The sequence below is a fragment of the Bos grunniens genome, chromosome 14 (genome assembly GCF_055505025.1).
Source record: "Bos grunniens cultivar Pamir isolate PY7600 chromosome 14, Bosgru_T2T1.0, whole genome shotgun sequence".
Lineage (NCBI taxonomy): Eukaryota > Metazoa > Chordata > Mammalia > Artiodactyla > Bovidae > Bos > Bos grunniens.
Window position 1 is genome coordinate 34,045,418 of NC_141178.1, and position 24,662 is coordinate 34,070,079.

General features: G+C 38.7%; 1 long non-coding RNA gene across 3 annotated transcripts in view; it reads right to left on the reverse strand.

Annotated features, from left to right (window-relative positions):
* The window catches only part of LOC147359254 (uncharacterized), a 264,028-nt gene that overhangs the window by 139,313 nt on the left and 100,053 nt on the right, over positions 1-24,662 (reverse strand). For 2 of the 3 annotated variants that reach the window (XR_015140642.1, XR_015140640.1), the window contains exon 2: positions 22,213-22,303. This is a non-coding gene — a long non-coding RNA (uncharacterized LOC147359254). Of the gene's footprint in view, positions 1-20,261; positions 20,534-22,212; positions 22,304-24,662 lie in introns of those variants that run through there. The other variant, XR_015140641.1, reaches the window with a different exon arrangement.

A 24,662-nucleotide genomic window follows, 5' to 3' on the forward strand; every position in this document is an offset into this window, starting at 1 on the left:
TGCAGCTAGGTAGCCTCCCCTCACTGCAACTAGAGAAAGCCTTCAAACTGCAATGAAGAGCCAGCATAGCCAAAAATAAATTAATTAAGCATTTTTTAAAAAACTGCTTTAGCTAGTTTCCTAGGATTTCTTGACTGTGATTGAGAATCTCCCTTTTCTCAGACCTTGGATTTAGTGTCCTTTTAGGGTTATGTAGTCAACTATACTATTAGACTTTGATGAAAATCAGTGTGTATCGATAAGCAGAGTTCAGGCATTGGAGCAAAAGCTATCTGAGTTTGAGTCTTGCTCTAATATTTATTACTGAATTAACTTGAACAAGTTATCTTGTCACTCTGACCTTCTGTATAAGACCTCTTGTATTTTTCATGTAGAAGTGGTGATTCATTCAACAAGTAAATATTAATTATCCATTTAATAATGTGTATTTATAGATTATCTACCATGAGCCAGACATTCGACTTAGCCTGGAATATAGTGAGTATACAAACTCAACTTTGCCTTTATCACTGAAGGACCAGCTAAAAATGTAATATTTGGGTCTCTGATCATATCTAGGGTGACAAATAGTCTTCCTTTTTTTTGCGTGGAGAATCTGTATTACTTGTAGGAAGTTATGACCCCCAGACTCACAAGCTCAATTATGATTGAGCTCAATCAATAATGGCAATTTAGTTTCCTTTTGTTAGTGTTTGATCCAAAGATGAGAACATGGCCCAGCTCAAGCCAATTAAATATAATAAGTATCAGCTAGAGGGCTTCCAGGAAAAAAAAAAAAAAAAACTCTGATTAAAAGAAAAAGCCAACAGGAATTGGGCTTCTTTATCCGTCCCATCCCATTTCTGCAGCAGAGGTCCCATCATGTGAGACTATGTTGCTAGCCCTATCTCAATTATTTTGAAACCATGAGGGGAAAGCTAAAAAAAATGTACTAGTTGACCTCTTTATATTATTAAGTGGGTTTATTTTATATTATTGGACTAAACATGTACATCCAGTCTTCATGCAATGTGAAATAATTAAGTGCTTTTGGTATTTATTTCATTTCAAGTTAGAAATTCTGAAACATAAGCATGTGAAATGACTCACTCAATGAACATAAGTCTTTCCTCTGTACTCCTTCAGGGTCTTATAATTTATTTAGCTATGACAAACCTAGACAGTGCATTAAAAAGCAGAATCACTTTGCCCGCAAAAGTTCATGTATTCAAAGCTATGGTCTTTCCAGGAGTCATGGTTAGATGTGAGAGTTGGACCATAAAGAAGACTGAGGGTTGAAGAATTGATGCTTTCGATTGTGGTGCTGGAGAAGACTCTTGAGAGTCCTTTGGCCAGCAAGGAGATCAAACCAGTCAATCCTAAAGGAAATCAGTCCTGAATATTCATTGGAAGGACTGATGGTGAAGCTGAAGCTCCAATACTTCGGCTGCCTAATCTGAAGAGCCGACTCATTGGAAAAGACCCTGGTGCTGGAAAAGACTGGGGGCAAGAGAAGAAGAGGGCAGCAGAGGATGAGATGGTTAGATAGCATCAGTAATTCAATGGACATGAATTCGAGCAAACTCTGGGAGACAGTGAAGGACAGGGGAGCCTGGCATGCAGCAGTTCATGGGGCTGAAAGAGTCAGACATGACTTAGCAAGTAAATAAACAAATACTTCTTAACTTGCCTTTAGTATCATGTGTGTATATGTGCGTGTTCTTTGCTAGCTAGACTGTAAACTTTCTTTAACCATTATTTCTCTCTTTTTTTTTTTTTAGAAGTAAGCCAGAAAGAAAAACACCAATACAATATACATATATATATACATATATATGGAACTTAGAAAGATGGTGATAACCATTATTTCTTTGCCTTTTTTTTTTTTTTTAAACTACAAAAGCAGTTTCTTCCAGCCAGGAGTCTCTCCCATCTCATAAAATGACCTCCCCCGCCTCCCCAATCCATCCAGACCTACAATTCCAAAACAGCAGAAATATTCCGGATTACTCATTTTCCCTCCCATCCACATGTTATCCAGCCACAAGATCTATCAGCTATCTCTAAAATGTGTCTAAAGTCTATTTTCATTGTAACCCAGTCCAAACCATCAAGATCTCTAGCCTTGGTTACGGGCAATACACTCCTAATAACTGGTAGCTTTTGACCACCCCCACTTCCCCTTCAAATCTTTCCCAAAAAGGCAGTCAGAATGACTTTCAAAATTGTAAATTAAGTAATATAACCTTCTCCTCTTTTTTTTTTTTTTCTCTAATTTTATTTTATTTTTAAACTTTACATAATTGTATTAGTTTTGCCAAATATCAAAATGAATCCGCCACAGGTATACATGTGTTCCCCATCCCGAACCCTCCTCCCTCCTCCCTCCCCATACCATCCCTCTGGGCCGTCCCAGTGCACCAGCCCCAACTATCCAGCATCATGCATCGAACCTGGACTGGCAACTCGTTTCCTACATGATATTTTACATGTTTCATTGCCATTCTCCCAAATCTTCCCACCCTCTCCCTCTCCCACAGAGTCCATAAGACTGTTCTATACATCAGTGTCTCTTTTGCTGTCTCGTACACCGGGTTATTGTTACCATCTTTCTAAATTCCATATATATGCGTTAGTATACTGTATTTATGTTTTTCCTTCTGGCTTACTTCACTCTGTATAATAGGCTCCAGTTTCATCCACCTCATTAGAACTGATTCAAATGTATTCTTTTTAATGGCTGAGTAATACTCCATTGTGTATATGTACCACGGCTTTCTTATCCATTCATCTGCTGATGGACATCTAGGTTGCTTCCATGTCTTGGCTATTATAAACAGTGCTGCGATGAACATTGGGGTACACGTGTCTCTTTCCCTTCTGGTTTCCTCAGTGTGTATGCCCAGCAGTGGGGTTGCTGGATCTAACCTTCTCCTCTTAAAATCTCCCTGATAGACTCCCGTTGTGATTAAAATAAAATGCAAAATCCTGGCTTCAGGCACAAGGCTCTAACGTTCTGGTCCCTGACTCCCTCTCTTATTTATCACATGCTATACCCTCCAGTCACACCAGCCTCCTTTTTGTTGCTCAAACCCACAGAGCTTTTTTTCTGTCACAGTGAATTTGAACTTACTCTTCCTTCCACTTCCCCAATGGCTCCACAAAGAGCTGTCTCCTCATTATAAGGTCTTGGCTCAAGTGGCACCTTTGCAGAAAGTTGTCCCTTGATCATCGATCCACCGTAAGAGGGATCCCCCTACTTCTATCCTCTCTCAGCAGTACTATCTTCTTCATTTTCTTTACAGCTCCAGATGCAGATGATCCAATATTAGCTTGTTACCTTTTGCATTTTTATTGCTTGTTGTTTATCTTTCACCCAAGTAGAATGTAAATTCCATGAGATCAAGGACTTTTCCTGTCTGGTTTATAATACTGAATTCCAGCATTTAAAAGAGTGCATAATAACTGTTTACTAAATATTAGCTGAATGAATAAAACTTGGTGAACTCTTTCTCCTCTTTATCCACTCCAGCACTCAACATGGAGCCATGATTCAGGGCTATTCAGTAGATATTCATTTGTTCAATATATGCTTATTGAATATCTTATATGAAAAGGTTTGCATAAGGCACTGAGGAAATACTAGTAAAGAAGAACGAAAATTGAAATTTCCCTTGTAGTTGTGCTTCAGAATATTCAGGAAAACCCTTTACCTCTGTGAGCTGAAAGACCTTGATTTCTGCTGATTTCCAAAGTGTGAATGTAGTTCAAATCCAGAAAAGCCATAGTTTTTATTCTTAAAATACTTGTACTTCCCTTTTTTTCAATGTCAAATGAATAACTACATTTTCAACACTTGATGATCCTTATTATCGTGAAATATTCTGCAATTAACAAAAATATTTAGACAACATTCATTTGTAGAATCATAATATAAAGTATTCTCTGTTTTAAAATGAAATATTGCCTAAGGCTAGTTCTTACCAGGAGTCTGTGCTTCCACATTACATATGCATTAATAGTTTGTCTGAACTTGACAATTTTTAATTTTTCCTTGGCAATCCAAGTGTTTCTCTTACATTCATGAATCTCAATGCTCTCTTCTGGTTGCTGATCTCAAGTCCACAGCCTCTCATCTCTTTTTTAGCACTGCTTTTAGTTACAATGCCTGTTAACTCCTTACTTCCAAGAGTCATTTCTTTTAATGATAACTGCTCTTTACCAATAAAGATTTTTTTCCTCAGAGAAAGGCAGGAACTGGATGTGAAACAAGCAATGGTACTAATTTGCCTTCAGATATTCCAGCGGGGCTTCCCCGGTGGCTCAAGGGTAAACAATCTGCCTGCCTTGCAGGAGATACAGGAGATGTGGGTACGATCCCTTGGTCAGCAAGATCCCCTGGAGAAGGGAATGGCAACCCACTCCAGTATTCATCCCAGGAAAATCCTTTAGATAAAGGAGTCTGGCGGTCTACGTGTAGCCCATGACTGAGCAACTGAGCATGAATTCCACTGATTGAAATAGACTACAAATAATAAGAGAGAACTCAAGGAGCATACAAAATGGGAAGCAATCTCACTGCATAGCAATCGAGGTAAAAAAATCTTATTATTTTTATCTCTCATATTCAGTATTATCTACAACTGAGCACATAGGAAAAAACTGACTACACAGAATCAAAAGTTTTAGCTGTAAGTCAACTCAAAGTACTCTTAAAGCATCAACTTATTTATATTGAAGAGTGGTGAGATATTTAGGTTATGCATAAATTAAAGAAATAACTTATGAAAAGCAAAAAGACAGCATATTTATAGAGATGATGAGCAATGCAAAAGTGGCAGAAGTGTCATGTAAAACAATCATCACAGCTCTCCAAGACTCAGAGCAGATACTGGGCACACTAGATTTTCTGAAGATCTGCAAATAAAAGAGAAAGTTGGAAAGCTACAAGCCTAAGATACAGCAGTCTCAAAGGCAAGCACAAGCTGCATAGATGGTGAGTAAAAGCCTTTGGAAGACAGGAGGGAAGCTTATCTAGAACTTGAACAATGCCGGAAGTTAGGTAAGTTAGTTTGACAATGACATTGAGGATAAAAGAGTACCAGATAGTTATAGAGTGTGGCTATTTGGAAATAATAAAGCAGTTATATATTTTTTCAATTAAATAGCTTAAAGTTTTAGGAAAAGCAACAGAGTAGGATGTTAGATTTGTAATCAGTTTGGAGTTTTATTGGTAAACTTCTATTCATCCTTCAGGATCCAGCTCAAATGTGTCAAGTCTTCTTTGAAACTTAATGAAGGGTTGGACTGTTGTTCCTGAACCTTTCATCATATTTCTGTTATAGAATTTGTTTTCTTGGATTCCCCATGTGACTTTTGCAGTACTTCTCACTAGTGTGGATTGAGTTTATTTCCTTGGCTCATCCATCATGAGCTTGGCCCTTAGACTTCCTTTGGTCAATGGAATGTTTGGATGGAATTAGTGGATGGAATGTGAGCAATAGTTTTAAACATATCTGTGCCATTTGGGTTGGTCTCTTGCATGGCTGTAATTTCTATGAGAGGAGAATCAGTAATCACTCCCTTCAACCAGGTGTATGAATGAATACATACAGGGTAAACCTGATTCCAACAGGAAGCTTGTCCAGCCTGACCCAGACATAGCAAGCCGACACTGGTTGAACCACAGTTGATTTGCAGAACTATGAGCCTGGAAGTTAATGGGTGCTGTTGTAGGCCATTACAATTTTTAAATTGTTTGTTACATGGCAAGATTTATTGCTTTACCATTTTAAAATATGCTCACATACAGAATGTCCTCTTCCCTGTAATGTGCTCTTATTGTACTCTGGATCTATAACTATTACAGTATCTCTCAACTGGTAAACTCTTGTGCTCAAACATTTGTCTCTCTTAAAAAGCTCCAGACAACTCTACTGTAAGGACTTATCATATTGGTGTTTTATTTTACTGTCCTCAAACTAACTGGCCCAAAGCACAAAATTGTATGTTTATAATAGCACTGCTTTCTACATGCAAATATTCAAAGGAAAGATATCAACATATTTGTAAGACAAATCCAGTGTGAGAAGTTCTGAAACATCCATATCTTATTCACCATATATGATTTTATTTTAAGCTTTTAAATCTTTGTTTTAGAAGCAGAAAAATAAACCACAGAAAAGAGCTAAATAAACTATGTGGTATCACAAAAAATATTTGCCTGGCATTCACAAAGTTAAGATTGTCAGTTTAAGTGCTAAGTCAATTCTAACTCATTTTTATTTATTGGAGCCTATTAAAAAGCTAACGACTACTCTATTCAGGCTCTATTTTTACATAACATATTTTTATGTTGCTGAGTAAATTCTGTTTAGACATAGCTTTTGCTCATATGAACTATTTTTGAATAGATAAAAAGCAGTGAAACCAGTTCCCAACTCAGAGGCTTAAATTACCCACACAACTGAATAGCTGTGGATGTAAATACATGTTAGGATGAAAATGTGGAATTTGTCTGTACCGTTTAGGAAAGCAATTTTATACTGAGTTCCGAATGTAGGGCTAGAAAATTACAATAAAATTTGATTTATACCAAAGTGAATAAACTGGAAGTCACAAAACTCTTAAGCCCCAAATTATCAAGTGGTTTTAAATAGAAGTCTATTGGGCTATTGGCTATAACTCTTGTTTTCTTAGCACCAAAGTGAGTATAGTATTTATTTACATAGGACAGTTTAAATACACCACCAAATGAGGTTACTTGCTTTTTGTTAAATGGGAGTGGACACTTTGCTATAGGCAGATCTCCGCTAAGGACTTTGCCTCTGGGAGTTGCCCTAAACTGAAGTGAACACCCTCATTCAAGATCACATCTCCCTTCCCTGTGGCAGCCTGAATTTAAGACTGGCTGATGCTGGCATATAAACGTGGACTCAGCCCCAAATTGGGGCAACGCTAAAGAGTCATCTCAGCTTTAGATTTCCAGTAGAAACAGCTGGAGATCGCCATTGAGACTGCATCAGAGACCAACCTCTCCCAGTGCCCAGGGGTGCTATTTCCACTTGGTCCCCAAAACATGTTTTAGTAAACTTCTTTTACACTAATATCTATCTCACTGTCTCTTTCCTGGGAACCTGGACTACAATACAAACCATGCCTAATCAATGCAACTCAACAACATAGTTGAATTGAATTGACTTTCATTAAACTAGGAGTTAGGACAAACACAAAGATAAAATGGTGATCTTGCCCTTTAAAAGCTGATAGTTATAATAAAGAAGCAGAGATGTAAACACAGAATTATCATAAAGTGAGGCTAGAAGTGAACAAGCGGTTAACTGACCACCGCTGTTGTTCAGTCACCCAGTCATGTCCGACTCTTTGCGACCCGATGGACTACAGCATGCCAGGTCTCCCCGTCCCACACCATCTCCCTAAGTTTGCCCAAGTCCATGTCCGTTGCATTGGTGATGTCATCCAGCCATCTCATCCTCTAATGCCCTCTTCTCCTTCTGCACTGACCACTTTTTCATGTTTGTTACCTCTGGAAGCACTATTGACTGCCCCATAAGCTCCTTATAACATTCAAAGTTAGTCACCACCATAATTCTGGTTATTGCAGTGAAAGCCGAAATGATAAGTTCCAGGTTCAGGCAGAAGCATTTTTCAGCTGGAGGTTTATTCCTCATCTTTCTCTTTCCCTGTTATGGCAAATTGGAAGCCTCCAGCTGAAATTTCAGCATAATGAGATACAAGCAGTCTGCTTCACAGTGGCCTTTGCATAAAAGAAAACAATAAACCCTCTGATGTGTGACGCCTCAAGATCAGGTGGTTTGATGGTATAACCTAGCCCCGTAGACCAGTCTGAATAATGGATGCCTACTTACCTATACCCACTTGGCAAGGAAGGTAAGACTTAGAAGAAATTTCCCGGATCTATGATATTTAAATTCTGTACTCAGTAATTTGGTTCCTAAGTAGAGAAGACAGGGGACAGGGATCAAGACCATCCCCATGGAAAAGAAATGCAAAAAAGCAAAATGGTCATCTGGGGAGGCCCTACAAATAGCTGTGCAAAGAAGAGAAGTGAAAAGCAAAGGAGAAAAGGAAAGATATAAACATCTGAATGCAGAGTTCCAAAGAATAGCAAGAAGAGATAAGAAAGCCTTCTTCAGCGATCAATGCAAAGAAATAGAGGAAAACAACAGAATGAGAAAGACTAGAGATCTCTTCAAGAAAATCAGAGATACCAAAGGAACATTTCATGCAAAGATGGGCTCGATAAAGGACAGAAATGGTATGGACCTAACAGAAGCAGAAGATATTAAGAAGAGGTGGCAAGAATACACAGAAGAACTGTACAAAAAAGATCTTCATGACCCAGATAATCATGATGGTGTGATCAGTGACCTAGAGCCAGACATCCTGGAATGTGAAGTCAAGTGGGCCTTAGAAAGCATCACTATGAACAAAGCTAGTCGAGGTGATGGAATTCCAGTTGAGCTATTCCAAATCCTGAAAGATGATGCTGTGAAAGTGCTGCACTCAATATGCCAGCAAATTTGGAAAACTCAGCAATGGCCACAGGACTGGAAAAGGTCAGTTTTCATTCCAATCCCAAAGAAAGGCAATGCCAAAGAATGTTCAAACTACCACACAATTGCACTCATCTCACACGCTAGTAAAGTAATGCTCAAAATTCTCCAAGCCAGGCTTCAGCAATATGTGAACCGTGAACTTCCTGATGTTCAAGCTGGTTTTAGAAAGGGCAGAGGAACCAGAGATCAAATTGCCAATATCCACTGGATCATGGAAAAAGCAAGAGAGTTCCAAAAAATATCTATTTCTGGTTTCTTGACTATGCCAAAGCCTTTGACTGTGTGGATCACAATAAACTGTGGAAAATTCTTTAAAAGATGGGAATACCAGACCACCTGATCTGCCTCTTGAGAAATTTGTATGCAGGTCAGGAAGCAACAGTTAGAACTGGACATGGAACAACAGACTGGTTCCAAATAGGAAAAGGAGTACGGCAAGGCTGTATATTGTCACCCTGTTTATTTAACTTACATGCAGAGTACATCATGAGAAACGCTGGACTGGAAGAAACACAAGCTGGAATCAAGATTGCCTGGAGAATTATCAATAACCTCAGATATGCAGATGACACCACCCTTATGGCAGAAAGTGAAGAGGAACTCAAAAGCCTCTTGATGAAAGTGAAAGTGGAGAGTGAACAAAGATCACTTCATGGGAAATAGATGGGGAAACAGTGGAAATAGTGTCAGACTTTATTTTTCTGGGCTCCAAAATCACTACAGATGGCGACTGCAGCCATGAAATTAAAAGACGCTTACTCCTTGGAAGGAAAGTTATGACCAACCTAGATAGCATATTGAAAAGCAGAGACATTACTTTGCCAACAAAGGTCCATCTAGTCAAGGCTATGGTTTTTCCTGTGGTCATGTATGGATGTGAGAGTTGGACTGTGAAGAAGGCTGAGTGCGGAAGAATTGGTGCTTTTGAACTGTGGTGTTGGAGAAGACTCTTGAGAGTCCCTTGGACTGCAAGGAGATCCAACCAGTCCATTCTGAAGGAGATCAGCCCTGGGATTTCTTTGGAGGGAATGATGCTAAAGCTGAAACTGCAGTACTTTGGCCACCTCATGTGAAGAGTTGACTCATTGGAAAAGACTCTGATGCTGGGAAGGATTGGGGGCAAGAGGAGAAGGGGATGACAGAGGATGAGATGGCTGGATGGCATCACTGACTTGATGGACGTGAGTCTGAGTGAACTCCGGGAGTTGGTGATGGACAGGGAGGTCTGGCGTGCTGCGATTCATGAGGTCGCAAAGAGTCGGACATGACTGAGCATCTGATCTGATCTGAAATAGAGAAGGGAATTGCTTTTTTTTTTTTTTTAGGAAGAAGAAATAGACCAATGACTTAATCAGAACTGGTGAGTCAGGAAACAATAAACTTCTAGAGTTTGAAGACTTAAACCAGCTGAAAAGACCTCCATCTGTCCAAACAGTGATAAAGTATGTGATAAAGTATGCAGTCTTTATGTGTGGGCACACTTTTCTGGGAAGGGTATCTGCAAGAATGTTTAGAGCACAGTTTAGGTAAAATGCAGAGGTAAGAGATACAGGGGAAGAAAGAAAAATGGCAAATGGCCTGAAATGAGGCCAGAGAGCTGGAATTTATAAGGGACTTCACAAGTCCACTAAAGAAGTTTGGATTTATTTTAACCTAGGCAGTTTATTAAACCAAAGATAGTACTCTGCAATTTCTTCTTGCCCAGTTCATTTTTTACTGCAGTCCAAAGTAGGAAAAGTATCTCTTATGATTCTGAGGACAAAGTCTAATTTTTTACTTGGACCTGAGGACCTCTAGGATCTGAGTCTCACTAACTTCACCAATTATAGTAGTTGGTGCCTTACTCTTCAAGAGGAACTATGTAAATTTGAATCCATGCTCTACCAATAGCTACCTATGTGTTAGTCGGGATTCCCAGGTGCTGCTAGTAGCACCGACGGCTAGTGGAGCCAATGCAGGAGAGGCAAGAGACCTGGGTTCAATCTCTGGGTCAGTAAATCCGCTGGCGAAGGAAACGGCAACCACTCCAATATTCTTGCCTGAAAAATTCCATGGACAGAGGAGTCTGGCAGGCTATAGTCTGTGGAGTTGCAAAGAATTGGACACGACTGAGCGACTGAACATGTGTTACTGTCAGCATCTGTAAAATAAAGATAGTAACACTACTTACCTGAAAGGTTTGTAGAAAATATTAAATGAATAGATAGATGTAAACTATTTACACTTTAAAAACTGCTGACACAGTATATGATCTCAAAGAGCTGAGAGCTCTGTGTTGATTCCTTAGCATCTATACCTTACCATTCAGTTTCTGGGATAACATCTGTTTATTCTTCGATTAACAGAAGAGATGTTACCTTTTTTCTGAGAAGGATTCAGTGGTCCTCCAGCATTCATTGAGGTGATTATCTATATTGGACTTCCTGGTGGCTCAGTGGGTAAAGCCTCTGTCTACAATGTGAGAGACCTGGGTTCAATCCCTGGGTTGGGAAGATTCCCTGGAGAAGGAAATGGCAACCCACTCCCATACTGATAATCATAGGTGATTATCTATGCCCTTCCACAATACCTTGGATTTTTAGTAGACTGTCCTGAAATTTAATCATATCCTTACTTATGTATATCTCTACACAGACTCTGATAACTGGAATGCTACTGAAGAATTTTCCTTAGAGGCATAACATGATACGTGTGTGTCTAAGGAATCACTCTGGCTTCTGGGTTGAGAATAAGTTCCATAGAAGCAAGTCCCCAGGTCTGACGAGAGTTAGAAAGCAATTGCAGAGGTCTAGGTACGAGATGATGGACACTTGGACTGGGGTAGGAGCAGTGTGATTTTGATCTACTGTTGTATCCTGGGCATGTTTTTCAAATTTTATTTTATGTTGGAGTAGAGTTGACACGATGGATATATTTTGAAAGTAAAGCCATAGTTTTCTGATGGATTAGATGTGGTATGTGAAAGAAATAGAAGAGTCAAAAGTGATTCCAATTTTAAGGGTGGAGTTACTATCTACTGAGAAAGAGAAGACTATGGCTGAACAGCTTTTGGGGAAAAAAATAGAGGAGTTCAGTTAGAATGTTGGATTTGGAGATTTATTAGACATCCAACTGGAGATGATAGATATACAAGAATGGATTTCAATAGACAAGTTGCTTAGAGATGTACATTTATAAGCTGTCATCACATAGATGATCTGTTAAGCTCTCAGACCTTAGAGTACCAGGACAGTGAATATAGGAGAAGAAGGGACTGACACCCAAATTTTGTATACCTCTGACATTTTAAGAGGTCAGGGAGCCAGAGAATGATCTGAGCTATAATAGCGCATTAAGCAAAAGAGAAAGAAAACTGAGAGTATATAGTGGTCTATAAAGCAAGTAAACATAATTTGGGAGAAGATTCTTATTCCTTTTTTTAGGAGAATAGGAAATGGTTCAGTAGAGGCCAAAGAAGAATAATGTCACAACGGAAGGTGAGTGACAGTGCTTACTTAATACAGGGCTTCCCCTGAGTTAGCAAGAGGGAACAAGATCTGACACTCAAGTGGAGTGATTGGATATAGATAGTGCTATGCATAGTTCTGGAGAAGGAAATGACAACCCACTGCAGTCTTCTTGCCTGGAGAATCCCATGGACAGAGGAGCCCAGGGGACTACAGTCCATGGGGCTGCAAAAATATGACTTAGTGACTAAACAAGGATAATTCATAGTTCACCTCTGATGACAACACAGCAAGGCCAGGTCTAGGGATGTAAGGCTGGTAGGGGGAAATGTGACAGAGGGGTTTTTGAAAGTTCCCCTCCTTAGCTCTTTCAGATTTTTAGTCATCAGTGGAGCTTCAGTTTCCCTATGTGTAGAACTACGTGCTAAGTCACTTCAGTAACGTCCGACTCTGAGCGACCCTATGGATTGCAACCCACCAGGCTCCTTTGTCCATGGGATTCCCCAAGCAAGAATACTGGAGTGGGTTGACATGCCCTCCTGCAGGGGATCTTCCTGACCTAGGAATCAAACCCGTGTCTCTTATGTCTCCTGCATTGGCAGGCAGGTTCTTTACCACTCAAGGAAAGAACTCATGGGCCACCTGGGAAGCCCATGTATGCTGCTGCTAAGTCGCTTCAGTTGTGTCCAACTCTGTGCGACCCCAGAGACAACAGCTCACCAGGCTCCCCCGTCCCTGGGATTCTCCAGGCAAGAACACTGGAGTGGGTTGCCATTTCCTTCTCCAAACTAAGAAATTAGAAATAGCGTATTTCTGTGATTCTGTAAGTGGGTAGTAATTTCAGAAGTACACCCTCAAAAAGATTCAAGAGTTGACTATCAACTCTGCATATTTGATTAGTAGTAGAGAACTTATAAAGCGTAATTACTACTATTATAGTCTCAGAAAATGAAAACTGTCCCATGTTTTATTATATTTTGCTAACATGACATTCCCACGATTTCTGGCACATTTATGATTTCTATAGGAACAAGTGCAGAAACTGTCTTGGAGATTGACATAGCCCATCTGCTTTAAAAGAGCTTGTGTTATAAAATGCCATATTTTCTCCTAACATCCTCCCCTCACTGAAGTAGATTAAAAAGTTAGTATTATTAAGAAATCATCTTTTGAAGTAAATGTCTATGTAGGATCATGAAAAGCTTTCTTTAAACAGAAGTAGTTAAATTGCAGAAAGTTGGTTAGCTCAAGTTGTTTTTTTTTTTCTCTTAATTCAGGATCATTAGTGTTTGACTAATGATGCGTTCCTATTTTTCCTTTAACAATGAGCTAAAAAAGTAATTTACAGTAACACAAGAAAATAAAAAAGAATACAACTTCTGCTCAAAGGGGACATGCTTTCCATTTTAAAATGCTGGTTTTTCCAGACCAAGGCTCCACTTAGGTTCTGAAGCCACTATAGATGAAAACAGGGATTTTCAAAAATTATTATGATTCAGGTAGAGTGTCTGAGAGGGAAAAATCCTGCCTTAAAATCTAGTGGGTTTTTGTTGTTGTTTACATCTTACCATTCACTGTTTTTATTCTTTCAGGTAAAAAGATCTCACAACTTCTTTGCAGATGAACTGTCTGCATTTCAATTTAAAGTAATGGTGTGAGCAATTTCACTCCATTACTTCCAGCTCCAATACGTTCATAGTGCCTGTGTTAATGCCTACCAACAAAACACGAAGGGAACAAAGGCTTCTAATTTGTATAATAGGCTTGAGTGAGATGGGCGCTTTCTCCTCATGGATGAACACGCTAAGAGATTAAAAATTTTTATAACCCAGAAACACACGGTATGTCAACATCACATGCCACTCTCAAGCAAATATACTGAAGAGAAGCAAAATCCTTTTCATTATGGAGAGTGTCTTATCAACACGCAGTTACTAGGAAAATGCATTCATGTTGCATATTTGCTGTATCAGTAGGTCACAGTTTTCTATGTTACTGAGTCTGAGTATTTTTTCAAATGAATATAAGAAAACAGAAGCACAGTAAAGTTGAAACTTCTAATCTTTCAAAGCCAATTTGTGGTACAACTGTAAATAATACCAACTGAGTCTGCTTGGATTACAAGCTACCATGAGGCTTATGAAAGGAGCTAAGTAGCTCAAGTACTTGCAGTTGAGTAGAGTAGTGTACAGAGATTCATACAGCATAACCTGTTAAGGCATTTTAACAGGTAAGCATAGGGTAGAGTGTTCAGTTATTTCAAAGATTAACACTCAAATGTGTACCCTGGCAGATAAACACAAATTAGACAGATGACTGCCCATATTATCTTCTGATCTCCTATGTATCTTTCCCATAAAGATCAGTGAGCATTTGAATTCATAGTATATTTGTACCTTTTTTATCAAAAGTATGGTCTATCAATATTTTTGATTTGGATATCAAAACATGCATTGTAAATTACATTAAACAGGATGATTCAAAGTTTGTTGCAGATAATTTCAGCTACCATCTAAAACATGCAAGTGTATCTGAATACAACAGCCAAAAAAAAAATGGTATTCACTTGAAAGCTGGTCCAGGTAAATATTTCTATGACATTCGTGCTAACCAGATCATGTTTCCAAATATATTCTTTGATAAATGTAACAGACATGACAAATATTTTCTCACAATATTAAATAAGTTATATCTTTATGAAAGCATCAGATCAGATCAGTCGCTCAGTCGTGTCCGACTCTTTGTGACCCCATGAATCGCAGTACGCCAGGCCTCCCTGTCCATCACCAACTCCCGGAGTTCACTGAGACTCACGTCCATCGAGTCAGTGATGCCATCCAGCCATCTCATCCTCTGTCGTCCCCTTCTCCTCTTGCCCCCAATCCCTCCCAGCATCAGAGTCTTCTTCAATGAGTCAACTCTTCGCATGAGGTGGCCAAAGTACTGGAGTTTCAGCTTTAGCATCATTCCTTCCAAAGAAATCCCAGGGCTGATCTCCTTCAGAATGGACTGGTTGGATCTCCTTGCAGTCCAAGGGACTCTCAAGAGTCTTCTTCAACACCACAGTTCAAAACCATCAATTCTTCGGCACTCAGCCTTCTTCACAGTCCAACTCTCACATCCATACACGACCACAGGAAAAACCATAGCCTTGACTAGATGGACGTTTGTTGGCAAAGTCATGTCTCTGCTTTTGAATATGCTATCTAGGTTGGTCATAACTTTCCTTTCAAGGAGTAAGCATCTTTTAATTTCATGGCTGCAGTCACCATCTGTAGTGATTTTGGAGCTCCAAAAAATAAAGTCTGGCACTGTTTCCACTGTTTCCCCATCTATTTCCCATGAAGTGATGGGACCGGATGCCATGATCTTTGTTTTCTGAATGTTGAGCTTTAAGCCAACTTTTTCACTCTCCACTTTCACTTTCATCAAGAGGCTTTTGAGTTCCTCTTCACTTTCTGCCATAAAGATGGTGTCATCTGCATATCTGAGGTTATTGATATTTCTCTCAGCAATCTTGATTCCAGCTTGTGTTTCTTCCAGTCCAGCGTTTCTCATGATGTACTCTGCATATAGGTTAAATAAACAGGGTGACAATATACAGCCTTGACGTACTCCTTTTACTATTTGGAACCAGTCTGTTGTTCCATGTCCAGTTCTAACTGTTGCTTCCTGACCTGCATACAAATTTCTCAAGAGGCAGATCAGGTGGTCTGGTATTCCCATCTCTTAAAGAATTTTCCACAGTTTATTGTGATCCACATAGTCAAAGGCTTTGGCATAGTTAATAAAGCAGAAATAGATGTTTTTCTGGAACTCTCTTGCTCTTTCCATAATCCAGAGGATGTTGGCAATTTGATCTCTGGTTCCTCTGCCTTTTCTAAAACCAGCTTGAACATCAGGAAGTTCACGGTTCACATATTGCTGAAGCCTGGCTTGCAGAACTTTGAGCATTACTTTACTAGCGTGTGAGATGAGTGCAATTGTGCGGTAGTTTGAGCATTCTTTGGCATTGCCTTCCTTTGGGATTGGAATGAAAACTGACCTTTTCCAGTCCTGTGGCCATTGCTGAGTTTTCCAAATTTGCTGGCATATTGAGTGCAGTACTTTCACAGCATCATCTTTCAGGATTTGGAATAGCTCAACTGGAATTCTATCACCTCCACTAGCTTTGTTCATAGTGATGCTTTCTAAGGCCCACTTGACTTCACATTCCAGGATGTCTGGCTCTAGGTCAGTGATCACACCATCATGATCATCCGGATCGTGAAGATCTTTTTTGTACAGTTCTTCTGTGTATTCTTGCCATAATATATAAAAAGGAAATTTCAAAGTCCACAGTCTTAAATTGCATGTTTAAATTAGATTCCTTTGGGCCATGCCTATCTGAAATTAATACAGTCCCTTAAATCTTTAGGACAGCATTTGCTTTACTTGGAAATAGGCAATCTTATATTATAAATTGCTCACAATGGTATTTTCATATGATGTCAAAATATCTGTATATGACTGAAAAAATGTAGTGAATATGATAAAGTATTTCTATACTTGACTGATTAATTACTACTTCATTTTCAGGTTCATTAATTTGTTTATTCAACCAATATTTATTGAGTGATTATTATTCTATATGGTTGAAGACAGTAGAACAAAAGAGACAAAATCTGGCCTCATGGGGTTCACATGAATGAAGATTGGAGGAGTTAAATCAAATTTATTATGATTGCAATTGACATTAACCAAAATATTAAGTTGAGGCATAAAAAGTAAGGAAGAACAACTAGCAGAATCACAAATCATCCTTTTGTGTACACTAACACATAAAACTAATAATTTGTTTAATCAGTACATTTTACTTTTTTAGTACATGGGAATATTTGCTGACTCAGGCTTCCTTTTTAAATATAAAAGTATTTTTAAAACTAAAATACATAAAACTCTTAAAATTCAATAATAAATAAACACATAGCCCAGATGAAAAAAGACGGCAAAATATTTGAACAAATATTTCACCAAAGAAGATGCATAGATGCAAAGAAACATATGAAAAGATGCTCAATATTACTTGGCATTAGAAAGTGAAAGTTAAAGTAAAGTCGCTCAGTCGTGTCCGACTCATTGCGACTCCATGGACTGTAGCCCACCAGGCTCCTCCCTCCATGGGATTCTCCAGGCAAGAGTACTGGAGTGGGGTGCCATTTCCTTCTCCAAGGGATCTTCCTGACCCAGGGATAGAACCCAGGTCTTCTGCATTCCAAGCAGACGCTTTACTATAAACAATGAGATATCACTACATACCTATTGGAATGACTGAAATCTAAGAAATTGCTGGTGAGGAGGTAGATCAACAGAGTTCTCATTCAGTGCTGTTGGGGATGCACAATGGTACAGACACTTTGGAAGACACAATTTCTTGCACAGCTGAATATAGTCTTACTGTATAATCTGGCAGTGGAAATCCTCAGTATTTATCCAAGTGATTTGAAAACTTATATCCACACAAAAATTAGCATGTGAATGTTTAGCGCAGCTTTATTCATAATCATCAAACACTGGAAACAACCAAGATGTCCTTGAATGGGTGAATGGATAAACAAATTGTATATCCTGACATTTGCAATCATTTTCTATGATAACAAAGCAATAAGCTATCAAGTCATTTAAAAAAATGGATGTCTTAAATGTACATTGCTAAGTGAAAGAAGCCAGTCTAAAAAAGTTACATATCACATACTTCTTTATGACATTCTAGAAAGGTCAAAAGTAGAGATATCAGTGGTTGTAAGACATTCGGTGACTAAGAAGAGAGTTGAACATATATAGGAATTTTTTTAAGGCAATAAAACCATTCTGTATGAAACTATATCCATTGGTCAAAATCTATAAAACTTTACAACACAAGGAGTCAACCTTAATATATGCAATTCAAAAACATAACTTAGGAGGTTAGGGAGTGGGGAAGGAGCAGGGGAGATACAAAAACAGAATGCAAACTGTGAAAAAATAACCTAATGTTATTAGGTTATTTATCACAAATGTATGAAATGACTCTGAACAGGGTGATGAGAAAAGGGACAGAAGGAATACTAGAAATGAGTGGAATAAAGCTAAAAGCAAAGGAACTGTATACAAATACTCTAGTTGATAAAGTTGCATCCCAGTTGAATACAGGTTAAAAATTCTGAAAACACTAATGTATGTATATTAGAAATGAACTTTTAAGTGAATGGATGACAGACTGAGGGAGGCCAGGTTTTTCATCATTAGGGTGGGAAGTTACAGATAAACAAGGGGAGAAGACTAGAATAATGCATTTGGTAATGGATTAGAGTTGGAGACATCAGTGAGAAACATGTTTAACTTATACACAGGTTAATATACACCCATATATTCTTTGCTCTGTCAGCTAAGAGGACTTTGTACTGAGAATACCTCAACAGCAAGGAGAACACCTATGGGTCAGATCTTGGTTTCTTATTCAAATAAGAGGAACCAGGCATCGTTGGAGCAATAACTGCCTATAGGACTGACACAGGAAATATTCAAGATAAGCCTGCAGTATTTATACTACCAGAAACTAAAGAAGTACTCCAAAAAAATTGTTTCTTGATTGATTGATATTGCATGTCAAAGGGACTTTGGAGTAAAGTCAAAAGAATTCCCCAAGCTGGCAAAATTTGAGCAACGAGATAAACGAAATGATATTGGAATACAACTGAAAATATAAAATAAATAACTATGAGTCTATAATGATATGAGTAAATCACTGAATAAGAAGGTGAATAGACAAATATCCCTTATAGAAAAATCCAGAATAATTTATGTAGATATTCCACTTCTAAGAAGGTAGAATATGAGTTGTCACTTCTTGTGTAGGGGCTGCACATAGTGATTTTTTTCCAAAGAGTAAACTATGGAAAGGAGGAGAAAGAATGCCTTTAAATGGAGAAATCAAGCAAGTACTATCTCAGTCAAGTAATCAAGATTAACATCAATGGTGATAAGTCAGGTTTTTAATATGGACCATTGATATGATCTGATGAGAATGGCACTTGACCTCTCTGGTTTTTCACCCCAAATCCCATAACTCCAGTCTTATCATAAAGACAACATCAGACCAATTCTAATAGGATGTCCTACAAAATACTTGAGCAGTACATCTGTCAAAATCATCAAAAACAAAGTCTGAGTAACTATTATAGCCAACAGGAGTCCAAGAACACTTGATAAACAAAATATGATGTAGTATTCTGGATAGTATCCTGGGACAAAAAAAAGGACATTAGATAAAAACTACAGAGATTAAAGTATGGTCTTCAATTAAACAATAATAAAAAAAAATTCCCACTTAATTTCAACAGACTTCTCTCTCCTCCCACTCTGATCACTCTTATATTCAGGGAATACAAATAGCTGTATAATCACAGCTATCAGAACACCCAGGGAATTGAGATTTCTCAGGAAACTGAGTATTCTACAGAGGGTGAAATATTAGTAAAATAAGATTCCCCACCTTTCAAACAGTACATACTCAAGTTGATTTAATCTTTTCTTGATGATTCAAGGTCTCTAGGAATAATAGTTGGATACAGGAATTTTTTTGGGGGGATGGGGGCGTTGTACATTGTCCTAATTCCAACAACTTCTAAGACAGAGGCAGCATCCCTTTTTGAAAAAACCATTTACACGCATGCAAAGGTAATATTCTCTTTGGGGAGCATTACATATGCCAGGCCCCTAGCTCACCACAATCTCTCTTGGTTCTTTATTACAGTTCCTTCTCACTGTTCCGTCTGGTTCTGGACATAACTGGACTTCCCAGTGATAAAGAATCTGGCTGCAGTATAGGAGATGTGGGTTTGATCCCTGGGTCAGAAATATCCCCTGGAGAAGGGCATAGCAACCCACTCCAGTATTCTTGCCTGGGAAATCTCATGGACAGAGGAGCCTATAGGCTATAATCCATACGGTTGTGAAAGAGTCAGACATGACCTAACAACTAAACAATAACAACAGCTGGGCATAACTAGCTGGTCTTGTCTGAGAACAACTACCATGTCACATCTTGTAACTGCTCCTCACCTCTACTTGTTTCAGTCGTGGCAAGGGTCATAATATCTCAGTACTGGGATACCACTAGGGTAGACTTGGTAACCCGTGAGTCCTATTGGTCATGGGAAGGGCGTTTCTGATACCCTTATTTTTTTTTTAATACATCTTCTTTATTTTACTTTAATTTCAGAACAAAATAAACAAAACGTGATACATGACATCTAAAACCAATGTGGGAAGGGATACGGCTCGAGGCGTGTGTATCCTGCTTTAGAAAGAAAGCCAGAAATAAAACCAAGAGACATCAGCAGAGGGAATCAGGTGGGCTGGGGTCACTGGGACTGCTGCTGGGGATCCATGGGAATGCCTATGAGAAAGGCATTTCTTGATGACTTTATATAAAATAATATCCACTATCAGGGGCTTCTCTGATGGCTTAGTGGGTATAGAATCCACCTGCAAGGCAGATGATACAGGAGACTATGTGAAGGAGGATATGGAGGATACGGCAACACACTCCAAAATTCTTGCCTAAAGAAGTTCCATGGACCGAGGAGCCGGGCAGGCTACAGTCCAAAGTGTCACAAAGAGTCGGACACAACTGAATGATTAAGCACAATATCTGTCTAGCTCTTTTCCCTGATTTATTTTCTGTAGCACTTATTACCATGGGATTTATATGCTTATTTGTTTACTTATTTATTGTTTATCTTCCCCATTTGAATGAAGTTCAACAAAGGCAGGCACCAGGCCTTTCTAGTTCCCTGCTCTAAATCCATGCTTACAGTAGTCAAAGTTAATGAATATTTGTTAAATAAATGAAGATTGAGCTTTCTAGGGTCAGAATGTTCCTGTGTTTCTAAAAAATTTTTGGAAGTCTCTTTGCTTTGTCTAATCAACTTCCTCTACCCTCACAGAAGTTACAGCAAGCATTGATGAATTAGACTTAAATAAACCATGGTTGATGGTCTGTGATGATCTCAGATAAGGAACTATCTAAATTGTGTGTATGGACTTTATGACATCAATATTGGCCATTCAAAGGCCTTAAAAATTTCTTGGCCACATTCTGGAGGTTTTATGTGAAGCTGTTAGATTGTTACACTATGAATTGAAAAAGACTTAACTGTTATTTTAATTCAATCCTGAAAAAAATCATGCACAGTACAGGAAGTATTCTTGGAAGCAAAAAATATATTCCAAAGCCAAATATAAGCTATTTTTTTAAGTATTCTTTTTAAAAAATCACATATTTGTGTCCCTTTTAGTGTACTCAAGAGAGAATTAGATTAATATTGACAAATGTCACTAATTTTATTTTCCCCAAACATTTTCAGATCATAAATAATATGCCCATATCCATGGGAACCACAAGATAACAGATGTTTTTCTTGAGGCCACATTGCCCCTATAAAAATATTTTTAACAGGCTAAACTGTCACTCAATTTAGAATAGTGCAAAATGTATTTCCTTTTGGCAATAAGCAATATTTTCATTAATAGCCAAAACTGATCACTGTAAAATTCTTTTATCTTTTTATATAGTACTGTGGAGCTCAAGGTAGTATCACAAGGTCAGAATGAATATAAAACCCATCTTTATTCAAAATACATTAACAAAGACATAGGAACACTCTGTGCATAGCCCAACAATGAAACACACCAAAATGTCAGAACTGCTTTCATTATGGGAGAGTACCAGTTGTTCTTAACACAAATCAAATATGTAACAAAAGAAATAAAATTACTTTTAGCTTCTTCACACACCTACTTATCTCACAAAATTTAAATATTCAGGGAGCTTGAACTTCTAGCTTTATTCTCCTCTTTTCCTTGGCACTCTACGTTTAAAGACTGTTTTTCTTACATCTTGCCTTTTGGAAAGGCCCACATTTGGCCTTCTCATGAATGTTACTCCATTCTCATGAAAAGTGGTTCATATAAACACAGAATGTTTCCTTAGCTGAATTCCTTCCGGTTCTATTGTCTCTTTCTATTTATAATGGAAAAACAATAATAATAAAAAAAGATCAAATTGTGCCCAGGCAGCATCCTCTTTTACTTTAGCTGCTTGGTCCCTCCTGTGGAGATGAAGTGACCCAGGATGGCAATGTGCCTCTTGGTTAATTACTTACAGGAGTCATTTTCTCACACTCAGATTCAGAACACGGGTCTGATGAAGTCAAGGAATGTTTACATCACCGTTATCAATTCCAGTTCAGGAGCCTAAGGAAAATAAGTAGAAAAGGAAAAGATGTGAACATACAGAAATACACATCAGCACAAAACTATGAAATGCACATGCAAAAAATGTTCATATCTGAAGCAGATAACTCTAAGAGAATTTACTTTTATTTAGGATTTGCTGCCCACTTTATTGGAGAAGGCAATGGCAACCCACTCCAATACTCTTGTCTAGAAAATCCCATGGACGGAGGAGCCTGGTAGGCTGCAGTCCATGGGGTTGCTAAGAGTCAGACATGACTGAGTGACTTCACTTTCACTTTTCATGTTCATGCACTGGAGAAGGAAATGGCAACCCACTCCAGGGTTCTTGCCTGGAGAATCCCAGGGATGGGGGAGCCTGGTGGGCTGCTGTCTATGGGTTTGCACAGAGTCGGACATGACTGAAGAGCCTTATAGCAGCAGCAGCAGCAGCCCACTTTATGGGCTTCCCAGGTGGTTCAGTTAAAGAATCTGCCTACAATGAAGACTCAGGTTCAGTCCCCAGGTTGAGAAGATCCCCTGATGAAGGAAATGGCAACCCACTGCAGTATTCTTTCCTGGAAAATTCCAGACAGAGGAGTCTGGTGGGCTACAATCCATGAGGTTGGAAAGAGCTGAACACAACTGAGCACGTAGCATGCATATTACAGTAGTTCACTGTCCATACACATTTATGCTGTGCTAATATGGTACTGCAAAGAGATCAAACCAGTTGATCCTGAAGGAAATCAGTCCTGAATATTTATTGGAAGGACTGATGCTGAAGCTCCAACACTTGGGCCACCTGATGCGAAGAACTGACTCATTGGAAAAGACCCTGATGCTGGGCAAGATTGAAGGCAGGAGAAGAAGGGGATGACAGAGGATGAGCTGGTTGGATGGCATCACCAACTCGATGGCCATGAGTTTTGAGTAAGCTCTGGAAGTTGGTAATGGACAGGGAAACCTGGCATGCTGCAGTCCATGAGGTTGCAAAGAGTTGGACACAACTGAGTGACTGAACTGAACTGAATATGGTACTGAGATCCAATTGCCCAGAGAGGAACCATAATTTGTAACCTCTCCCTCCTCTTGCATCTGGAGGTGGTTGTATCACTATTTCTCAGCAGTGAAACATGTGCAGAAGTAATATGGATCTCTTCCAGGTCAGAGGATTTAAGAATGAGGTGGACTGTCCATTCACTGGCTGCTTACAAAAGATGATGAGGTCCTAAGGGATAATGGAATTATGATTATAATAAGATTGGCCTTGGAACCCTATGAACTACCACATGAAGACCTGGCAGCCAACCAGTAACACCTTCAATGAATTACTACTTGAAGGAAACATACACTTCTCCTGCTTTAAGCTACTGTAACTTGGGAGTTTATCTGTTATAACTGCTAGTACTAACCTAACACACATTTTTTGATTTAGGATTTCATTCCTGGTTGAAATCTCACTTTCTGGTATACCATGTTCAAGTCTCTGTTCTTCAAAGAAGAGTTATCTGATGGTTCCAGCTTCTACTGATTTTTCCTTTAGGAAAAATTTCATTCCTGGTTGAAATCTCACTTTCTGGTATACCATGTTCAAGTCTCTGTTCTTCAAAGAAGAGTTATCTGATGGTTCCAACTTCTACTGATTTTTCCTTCCCTAATTTCCCCTGTATTGTCTATGCTATATTCCAGTGGTTGTCAAACCTGGAAAGACACCAAAATCAACTTAGTAAATTTTTATAAAAAAAACTTAAGCCTCACTTGACCTCATGATTTGATTCTCTGATGATGCAAAACTGTGGATATGCACTTTTGAAAGCTCTCCAGAAGATGCTGACACACTCATATTTGGAAACTTCTGGCATGTGAGAAATTTAAAGGTTTTCATTTTCATTCTTTTTGTTCTTCTCATTATTTCTCGGGAGAGTCAACAATTTTAAATGAATAAATATCCATCCTTATTCACAGTACACAAAGATTTTCCCATGTGTGAAGCAGCTTCATCTCAAAAGAATACTTTCAAAACTCTTGAGGAAGACCACATGCCTTTGCAAAGCACCTCTTATAGGGGACCCAAAGCTGGATTTCATATTTATCTCCTTTCAAGCTGGTTTTAGAAAAGGCAGAGGAACCAGAGACCAAATTGCCAACATCTGCTGGATCATCGAAAAGCAAGAGAGTTCCAGAAAAAACATCTATTTCTGCTTTATTGACTATGCCAAAGCCTTTGACTATGTGGATCACAATAAACTGTGGAAAATTCTTCAAGAGATGGGAATACAAGACAACCTGACCTGCCTCTTGAGAAACCTATATGCAGGTCAGGAAGCAACAGTTAAAACTGGACGTGGAACAACAGACTGGTTCCAAATAGGAAAAG